The sequence below is a fragment of the Diabrotica undecimpunctata genome, chromosome 2 (assembly GCF_040954645.1).
Source record: "Diabrotica undecimpunctata isolate CICGRU chromosome 2, icDiaUnde3, whole genome shotgun sequence".
NCBI lineage: Eukaryota > Metazoa > Arthropoda > Insecta > Coleoptera > Chrysomelidae > Diabrotica > Diabrotica undecimpunctata.
This window is the reverse complement of record NC_092804.1, coordinates 29849319-29860187: the sequence shown is the minus strand read 5'-3', so window position 1 is coordinate 29860187 and position 10869 is coordinate 29849319.

Sequence of the window (10869 nt, the reverse complement as noted above, 5' to 3'; positions counted from 1 at the left end):
ATTCAAGTATGGGTCTTACGTAAAGAGTGTAAAGTTTACAGAATGATTGCATTGAAACTCTCGAAAAACACCTTCGAATAAGATACAGTCTGGAGTTCGCACGTTTACAAATAGAGGTAATATGGTCGGAGCAAGTTAGGCTGCTGTTTATGATAACACCAAGATCGTTATACGAAAACACTGAATCTAATGGCTGCCCGTTAACAAAGTACGGCACAAGTGGGTTATTTTTACCAATTCGAAGCACTATGTTGTTCTGTTCTATTTGATCGATTGTTGAACATTCGTTATTTATAAACGATAAAGGATAATCATTTTTTAATAAAAGAGATGTTAACAATATTTTTCCTCTACGAACGAATTTTCGTTACAACAAGCAATTTTGGCTCTATCGTTTAAAAATTTAATGATTTCCTTTTTTAATATCGACATTGTAATTTAATTTGTAATTTAAATATCTTCTAGTATGTGTTGGTTTTCTATACACCTGAGTCTCATATCCAGTATTGTTCTTAGAGATTCATCCAGGAAAGGTAGTGTGTTATTATATTCCTTTTTATGGTAAATGTTATTGTCTCTTCTTTATTATTTATATCATTCAGGAATGTGTCCAACAACTCAGTAACTGATTCGTAAGGCCATATTGAGGATACATCATCTACATATCTCCACCATACCGTGGGTTTTAAATTTTGTTTAGAAATAATATTTGTTCAAAATATTATTTCTTCAAAATCTTCCACAAATATATCAACTAATAATGGAGATAAACTAGATCCCATTGCTAGACCAAAATTTTGTTTATAGAATTCTTTATTTAGTTAAAAATATGTATGTATTGTAAGTACATAATGTCAATAACTCTATTATAGCTGATATATTTAGTCTTTTTCTAGTTGCTAGTAGATCATCACTCTCTAATTTTCTCTTGACTGTATTCAAAGTCTTATCTAATGGCACATTTGTAAATAAACTTTGTATGTCAAAAGTTTGAATTAAATTCAATTTTAATAGTTTATTTAAAAAATGTTGTGTAGTTTTTATAAATGTGTCATTTTTATTTGCAAATGGTTGTATAATATTTAATAAACATTTTGGGAGTTCACTACAAGGAGAATTTATGGTATTACAAATAGGTCTAAGTGGTATATTCATTTTATGAACTTTTGGTACTCTATAAAAATGAGAGATCTTACTGTAATGAGGTGTAATTAATCTTCTTTGATAATTTGTTAACCGATCTTTAAACTTAAATAAAGTTCTATATAATATTCTGTTTTCCAAAGGCTTTGTTGGATCTTTTGTTAATTTTATATAAGATCCGTTTGTTGTTAGATCTTTAATTTTGTTTTATATGAATTTTATCTATAACCACAGTTGCATTCCCCTTGTCTGCTGGTAAGATGATTATGGAGTCGTCATTTTTTAAAGTTCTTATAGCCTTTAGTGCCTCTTTGCTTATGTTTTGTTCAATTTTAATAGACTTTTCCAATTCAAGTTTACATACTACTCTGTATTCTTCTTTTTCGTGAGTTGTTAGATATTGAGATATTTTTTCTGACGGATATTCTCAAGTTAAAGTTGATTTCATGTAATCAAATAAATTATCTTACAATAAAGTCGTCCTAGGGACGCAACTCAGCAATTTGGTAATATCATTTTAAAGTATTCTACTTTAAAATGTATAATTTATGTCTGATATGTCAATATAAATAAGTCATATAAAATTGAATTATTAGAAGAATTTTTCACCAAGTAACAAAGAACAAAATTTGTTTAATTTAATAATTTTGTATTTTGAGAACGATTTCCGAAGTGGAAAACGTCAATAATTTTATTTTAATCTTCAATTGTTACTTATTCCCATTAAAAAAAAATCAGTTTAGAAAACAAGTATTCTGCAGTCGACATCTTAGTTATAGAATTGTATTAAAGATGTTTTGTTAATATCATCGTGTAATAGTGGACGTTGAAAAAAGGAATAAAGAGAGAACGAGAGACTGTACCTACCTACTTACAAATCAAAAAAATTCTATGTATGAGTCCACTGTGAGAGATGAAAAATCTACCGAGGGTATAACAAAAACTACAAGTGAACTGTCAAATTAATATTCTTCTCTTCTGTCAATTATAAACAACTATCAGTTACAGATCATTTTAAAAATTTTATTTTAAAAAATAAAAAAATCGATTCCCTAATTGGAAATCGAAATATCAAAAGAAAATAAAAAATGTAATTACTGTTACAAAAAATTGAAATTTAATCTCATCTAAAAAATATATTAAAGAAATAAATCATGATATACCAAAAAATTGGTAGGATAAACAAAAGATTAACTACAAGCCCATGACAGCCTTACACGAAGGGAATAGTTATTTTAGAATTCTTAAACCAAAAGAAGAAAATACGACAACTGAATTTAACAAACAATAGCAAAATTATGTATTAGCAGTATAGAGACTTACGGTGTGGCCTATTAGACGTATCTGCCAATCTAAACGGTTTCGAGATCTGAAAATTCAGTTGCATAGGTTGCATATATATCTACTGAGAATTAAAACTTTGAGTCAAGTCAATTAAACACCCAATTGGCTTCGCAGATGGCTGAACGGCAATTACGGCCTTGTGAATCGAAATTTCAAAATTAGTCACAAGTTTTGATGAACTTAAAAAGACACCTTACACTTACACTTATCATTTATGTGGCAATTAATTAAATTCAGAAATTATTTTGAGCAAATTGCTTTAAAATAGATATTATATTGGGTTTCTCACGGTGTGGCCTATTAGACGTATCTGCCAATCTAAACGGTTTTGAGATCTGAAAATTCAGTTGCATAGGTTGCATATATATCTACTGAGAATTACAACTTTTAGTCAAGTCAAATAAACACCCAATTGGCTTCGCAGGTGGCTGAACGGCAATTACGGCCTTGTGAATCGAAATTTCAAAATTAGCCACAAGTTTTGATGAACTTAAAAAGACACCAACTTCTTCGGAGCAACGAATTCATTGACATAGGTTATTACATAGTAATTACGTGATGTAGGTTTCTATGCATTTGTCGGAAAGAACCAAGAATGTAAGAGACACCTAATGCCCATTTAATAAGCTGCGGATAGTAAATAATTTCAGAAAAAATTTTGAAGCATATTGAAATGTATCATCCATGTAATATGCCTCTACTTTTGCTAAGTAACGTAAATTGTCAAGAATGCCAAAAATAATAATATTTTGTTGCGAATCGTTATGCAACACAAAACATTTATGGCGGTCCATGTTTAGATTCATCTGTCGGATTGCTTGATGCGCTTCCCCATTGTCTTCGGTACAGATGGCATAAGCCAAGCGATCGTTGCTCATATTCCTCCGAATACAGGAGATGTCCGTTGTTGTCAGGTGTTCTTGGAAATAAAAATTTGCAATATTTTGGTGAATGATTTTGATGGCCTCTCCGATAAGTCCTCTTAAGATTTCATCTTGCAGTAGTTGCTGGTGACTTGACAACTTAGATTTCGGAGGTAGCTTACGTGATTGTGTTCCAGTCGCGGTGCAGAATATTTTCCGCAACTAAAATAATTATAAAAATATAATCACATATTGGTCATTTTCAGATAACTGGACTTTATTCCATAAAATAAAGCCTTCTTTAATTTTAAAATTTTAAAGTTTTTTGCATATTTTTACGTTTTATGTGAAAAATTACTTTATTGAATTATAAAAAATTATCCATTTGTGGATAAGACAAAAAAAACTTTGGATCGTCAGATGGTATTGCAAAACTTATTGTAAGGGTACAATTGCAATTCTACACAGAAATTAGTTATTTATACTAAATGATTTTCCAATCCTGGCACTTTGAATTTTTATCAAAAATATCTAGCAAGAGTATTTCTTAACAAAGTTTAAAGAACAATATTGGCATACATTTGTGTTTAGATTTAAACTACTAAATATGCAAGATGTTCCATTCTACCATCGTTCACAAAACATGGAAATTGTGTCAAGTAATAAAAATAGCGAAGTTCTCTAGAATTAAGTGGTCCAAAAATTATTTTCGGGTATACAACTTGTTGCATGTGACATGATTTAGGTTGTTTTTAAAAGACCACCATCTTCAATACTACACCGATTCGCACTTATTATTATTATTATTACCATACTTTTCTCAAATGGATAATACGTAAGTAACATACATACTTTGATTTGTATCTAACAGTTTTGTAAATAATAATTTTCTTATTCTTATTGCAATTAAAATCCAAAAAATTTAACTAAAAATCAAACTTAATTAATTAAATTGTGTCTGATGAAAACTGTCATAATAAAAAAAAAACAAAAATCTTTTGCGTCACATCCATAGGTGAAATGTCAACGTAATATCTGTTATACTTTTAGAGATAATCATTGTTTTAGAATGATCTACCTAAAATCTAAAACTGTGACAAAGTAATCTACTTAAAGCAACAAAGTATGTAATATTATGCCTTGTCTACAAGAAACATCTTGTACAGTTGACGTAAAGAACTTAATTAAGCTGATTTTTTTCTGTTTAATCAGAATGATCCGCCACCAGTGCGAAACAACTAAAAAAACGGTATTTATGCTAATTGGTGGTAAGTTTACGCGTACCCAATATTAGAGGGCGCGTCTACTTGAATAAATTTTTTTGTTGCTATTTGCTATTGCTATTTGCTTTATATAAACGAATGTGAAGTTTCATTTCAATATATTAATTAATTCTGTGTTTACAAGCAATTTAGTTTTGAAATTTTGAATTTCACCATATCTGGAGCTTTTTATCGATCTTGTATAATTTACGAAATATTTGCATTTTTATTAAATAGTGTCAGGTTTGACGACAAATTCACCAGACATGCAAGAAAACAATTTAATCTTTTGCTGCAATTAGACAAATATTGGAGCTCCTTATGCAAACTTGCAGAATATATTTCACACCTTTATCCTATCTTACAAAAGATAAACAACTAAGATATTAAAATATGGGATAAAGATCGTTATGATATATGATTCGTCCTCAGAATAAAGGTTCGACGCAGAACTTTTTTTAGGAAGAACAACTCACACTTCTAGGCTTCGATTAGCAAATTAATATACCAAGCATCTGACAACACTAATCCATTTGAAAAGAATACAATTAGAAGAAAAACAAAGAAACAGACCTAGACAACTAAAATTCTAAATGATACCATCTACGTTTCTGTAACTATTCATTTTCGAAAGAACAACTAACTACTGTTTCAAATAATTTGGTTTAATTTATATCCAGCTAACAAACTGGTATTCATTTGCTTCTCTGTTAACAAAAAGTAAATTAAAATTCGTTATAATTTTCCACAATCGATGCACTTTAACCAATACTTTTATAAAAAATTAATCTGTAAATAAATTGAGAGATTGTTGTCCACTTCAGAGCAGAAAAGCGGATTTATTTAACGATAAAGATAATTATTTCGCTCTGGCGGTTACACAAAGTGACCACACATCATTACAGACTACACCTTTTTAAAGTTGTTGGTAAGGGGCCGTTTTAAGTGGTTTACGTGTAATTTTCTTGCAGTAACTAGCAGGTCTTGCATACTATATCGTGCCGACGTTCTGTGAGGCAGATCAGGATTTAGGTCCATTTGTAAACACATGCTTTTATTGTCTTCTATTTTACTAAAATTTAACAGGAATACATAGTCATTGAAATCTACCAAAGTAACGGACGATAATTGATACATATTAGCAATTTACGTCGGCATATTTGATCACCAAATAAATTTTATTTTAACTTAATGTTGCAATTAATGTGCCAATAATATATAACACTTAAGAAAATCAAGGCAGTATTGATAACAGGTGGTAAAAGATTTTATTGCAATAGCAGGAAAAAACACAAGATATACTTGATACCAAGAAAGAAAAGAGATCCCCTTATCTTTTTTTTAAAGTAGTTTTTACTCAGCCGTATCTAGAGGTCGGTTTCAATATATTATGACAAATATTCACTGCAATGATAACACCCAACTGGATAAGCAAAATATCAAAATGTCTAAGATGAGACTAATCTTCAACAATTCTTCGAATATGCTCTATATAAAAAAAACCAGTGTAGATGACGCTATGGTGCCCTATTTTGAGCGCCATAGTTGCAAACAATTTATCCGGAGAAAGTACATTCGCTGGGGCTAGAAGTTTTGGAATGGAACAGCAAGACTTGGATGTATCATTTATTTTGATTCATATCAGGGAGCATCTTCAAATCCATCGCACAATATAGTCATTTAGGTATTTAGGTTTAGGGTCAAGTGTTGTTCTTAAATACGTAGATGTTTTACAAAAAATGCCATTTGCGTCATTTCTTTTGATTTTTGATAACTTATTAATATCATTTTCTCTCCTGAAAGAATTGATGTTCAGAAACATAAAAGGTACAGGTACCATAAGAGTACATAGAATTCCAGAAATCTCCTAAAAACAACAAAAGAGATGGAAAAACAATAATTTTGACTATTTAATGGTAGATGATGATAGTATATGTAATTGGAATAATAATAGTGTCGTTACTTTAGCATCCAACGTGTCTTTAGTTTTCCTCTAAATAAACTAAAACTAGATATATATATATATATATATATATATATATATATATATATATATTTATATATATATATATATATATATATATATATATATATTTATATATATATATATATATATATATATATATATATATATATATATATATAAATAGATACTATTTTATTGGGAATAAGCCAATAAGTTTACTGACGTTTCAATTTCCAATTCGGAAATCGTTCTAAAAATACAAACATTAATAAATTAAACAAATTTTGTTTTTTGTTACTTATTTATATTGACAATCGTGACATATTTTATTATACATTTTAAAGTAAACTAAACTGATATTGCCAATATTGCTGAGTTGCGTTCCTGGGACGACTTTATTGCAAGATATTAAAGTCGTCCCAGGAACGCAACTTTTACCGTTTTTATCCAGCAGTAAATATGTTTGATTATTCATATCTGTTATTTCTCTATTTTTTTATGAAGGTTTAAGTTATCTTAGCTACAGCTTATCTACAGCTACCAGCCGTATAGAAGAACAATAAGAAGAACAAGAAAAATGGAAGAATAACGCACAAATTAAACTGTTGCCTTTTGATTACGACTATTTAATAAAATTTTTAGTTCACCTTTAACAACTTCCTTTTTGTGAATATATATTCACAGAGTGCTGTATTCAAACACGTTTCCTTAATGATACGACCATTATACATTAAGTAGCGTGCCTTATGTATTTATCGTTCCATCACGGTATGTTGTTATTTGTAGAACATTTTACAATGAGTTTATTACTTATCGGAGATCTTTTAAAATGAAGGAGGTTCGTGATTTCTGATAGCGTTCCTAGCGCCACTCACACGAATTAATTAGTTCAGGGGCCAAGATATTTCGCGAGCTAGAAACTGTCTCTGTCCATGTTGGACAATAAAAATAACTCATACTAGTATTTCAAACTATTGTCCTAAATTGTAACTAAACAAAAACTATTGTCCTAGTAAAGCAATTATAATGAAATAAGTAAATCAAAAATATTGTCCAAGTAAAGCAAGTATAATTACACAAATAGAAAAGGCTCAAAAGCGATTAGAAAATTGCAAAGCAGCAGAACCAGATAACATTTGTCCAAATTTCTTAAAACTTATAAACGTAGATAATTTAAAAAACCTGACTAAACTATTTAATTCAATCGATAATAGTATATATGATCCTGGTTTATAGAGAAAAATGCACGCGGGTGTGGGGTAGTACTGCCCTTTGATTGAATTGGTGATGTATTGGCTAAGTCGTACAGAATATGATGGTGATACAAAAGGCATTCAGGCATCAAACGTCCGAAAATCTTTTTAGGCCATAATAGTGAAAAGACCTTCTCCAGTGTAATAAAAATTATACTAAAATGATGGCATCTCCTGTGGCAAAATATTCCTGAAGCAAAATGAGCCTCCGTACTCAATGAGCTTTCTCCGTGTCATTTTTTTCAGTTAATCTCAATGTTTATTTGGAACATTTCATTTACCCCTGTCCTATTGCTTAAATATATATATATATATATATATATATATATATATATATATATATATATATATATATATATATATATATATACGACATTTCCTATTGGGACGTGTGCCGTGTCAAAAATAAGAACTTCTTTTTCCAGTCTGTCCTGCGTGGAATCTTACTTAGTATTTAAAAATGGACTAAAAACTGACGTACTAAAAACTAAAAACAACTGATAAGAAGGAAGTTCCATCTCTTTATCAACCGCTGACTTCAAAAGCTTACAAAAAACTAATGCTAAAGATGCTTATATTAAAATTTGAATATCAAGGATAACATAATATTGGAAAGCAATAAATTATCTGAATGTAACGAGCAGTGGAAGATGAAATGGGTACGAACTATGTAGAAGAGAAGGAAGTAGAGATTCGAGAAGAAGCTCCAACCATAGAGGAAGTTCTTGAAGGTATTAAGGCCCAGAAAAACAATAAAGCCCCGGGAGGTGACGAAATACCAGCAGAGGATTGTATAAGGTAGGTGGCGACCACCTAGCAAGTCACATCCACGCGCTAATCAAAGACATATGGCAAGAAGAGAAAATACCCGACGACTGAAAGAAAAGTATAGCATGCCTGACCTATAAAAAGGAGACAAACTCGAGTGCAAAGCCTTCCGTGGAATTTCTCTACTAAAAACAGCATATAAAGTCCTCACGTATATTATAAACCAGCGGCTCCATCCACTAGCAGAAAATATTATTGGAGAGTATCAGTCGGATCAGAAGACGGAGAAATACGGAAGAGAATACCGCAGGCAAACAGAGCTTACATTGCCCTCTCCAATATATTTCGGTCTAACAATGTCCACCGAAATATAAAGATGAGAATCTATAAAACCTTAATTCGACCAATAAGTTGCTAGAGCAGTGAAGCATGGGTTCTAAAAGAAACATCCAAAAGCAAACTCAACCCATTTAGAAGGAAAGTACTGAGGTGAATACTAGGACGTGCGAGGGAAAACGTAATCTTCAAGGGTCGATACAACAATGAGCTCTATCAACTTTATAAGGAAGCACCACTGTCAGACTTCATTAGAATACAAAGAGTGCAATGGGCCAGACATGAGCTAAGAATGGGAGAGGATAGGCTACCAAAAAAACACTGAATGCTAGAATGCAGGGAAAGAGACCGGTTGGAAAGCCAAGAAAGCGCTGGGAAGATACAGTAAACAGCGACGCACAAGCCCTTTTAGGAGTCCGTGTATAGAGAAGATCGGCCACAGACAAGCAAGGATGGAGGTAAAAAATAAAGGATTCCAAGGCTCAATTTGGGCTGTAGTACCGTAGAAGAAGAAGAACGAAAAGTAGATAAAAAATGTATTGAGTCTGCAGACAATTGAGACAGTATACTTTCATAAAGTAAGTGAAGTATTTGAACAATTAAAAGACACTTTTTAAAGACACTCTATTGGTATTTGCACAGTGATATTTTGTTTTTATTAAGCATTTGGTAAAATTTATTAGGTTTATTGGTTCAGAAAATATTTTGGCTGGGGAAGATTAGACGAGCACTGTACATTGAAAAAAGTAATTTTTAATAAGAAGGAACATATAAAGTAAAATAAAATTTAATCCCGATATTAAAAAAATATATTTATTTAAATCTAACAGTTGCTTACGTTTTTGATAACGTTTCTTTCTTGAGATAGACCTGATGAAAGTCTGGCATAAATACAGATTTAAGCAAACGCTAGCGATGACATCGCTAATGCAGTATACAACATGAAACAAGCATATCAGAAGTGATTGCAAACAAATGACCCAGTTGATAGACGAACATACGCAAGATCAAACAGAGAAGTAAAAAAATTTAGTATCTAAAGCAAAGCATGTTTCTTGGGAAAGTAAATGCGAAGAACTCAACTAATATATAGAGGTTCAACAAGATCAACAGAAGCATGGAATACAGTAAAAAACCTGAAAACAAACAGAAAAGAAGTGAGTAGAATAGATATAATAGAAGAAATATCTTGTATCGAACATTACTCACAACTTCTGACTGAAACAAGACCGCAATTCACTAACACTATTACAACAACATATGAAGTAAAATACAACGAAGACGATGAAATACAAAGTACAGGAAGTATGCGGATTGCAGGGTATACCGAACGAATTATTAAAACAAAAGCCCACAAATATTGCGGGAATTACTGGCGTATGACGGTAAACATTAATACTCTTTAAAATATTTGATATATATTTGAATGAGACACTCTCAACATGGAAAAGAAAATGCTGCAATATGGGCATTCCAATCGAAGACGATATATTTTGCACGATACACCTTGCTGACGACCAAACCATTCTAGCTGAAAATGAGAACGATATAGACTATTTGCTGGAGGAAGAGTACACCAAGTGGAGCCTTACAATAAATATGCAGAAAACGAGTATTTAGTTGCAGGAAAAAAATCAGAAAGCTTACAAATTGAAATGGAAACTATAAAATCTACTGAAACCTTCAAATGGAGTCTAAATAACATCAAAAGTAGGGAGTAACAAAGAAATATATTCTAAGATTGGCCAAGCAAGATCAGCCATTAGACAGCTACACGCACTTTTGTCCAAATAATAAAATACAGAAAGAAAATAATAATGGACTATTGGAGACGATGTTGCTGGCACACTAGACTTAATAGAATAATGAACGTAGACGTTTACGAGAAAGTTTAGATATGTGAAAAATACGCTTTTCTCCTAACTGAATAATAT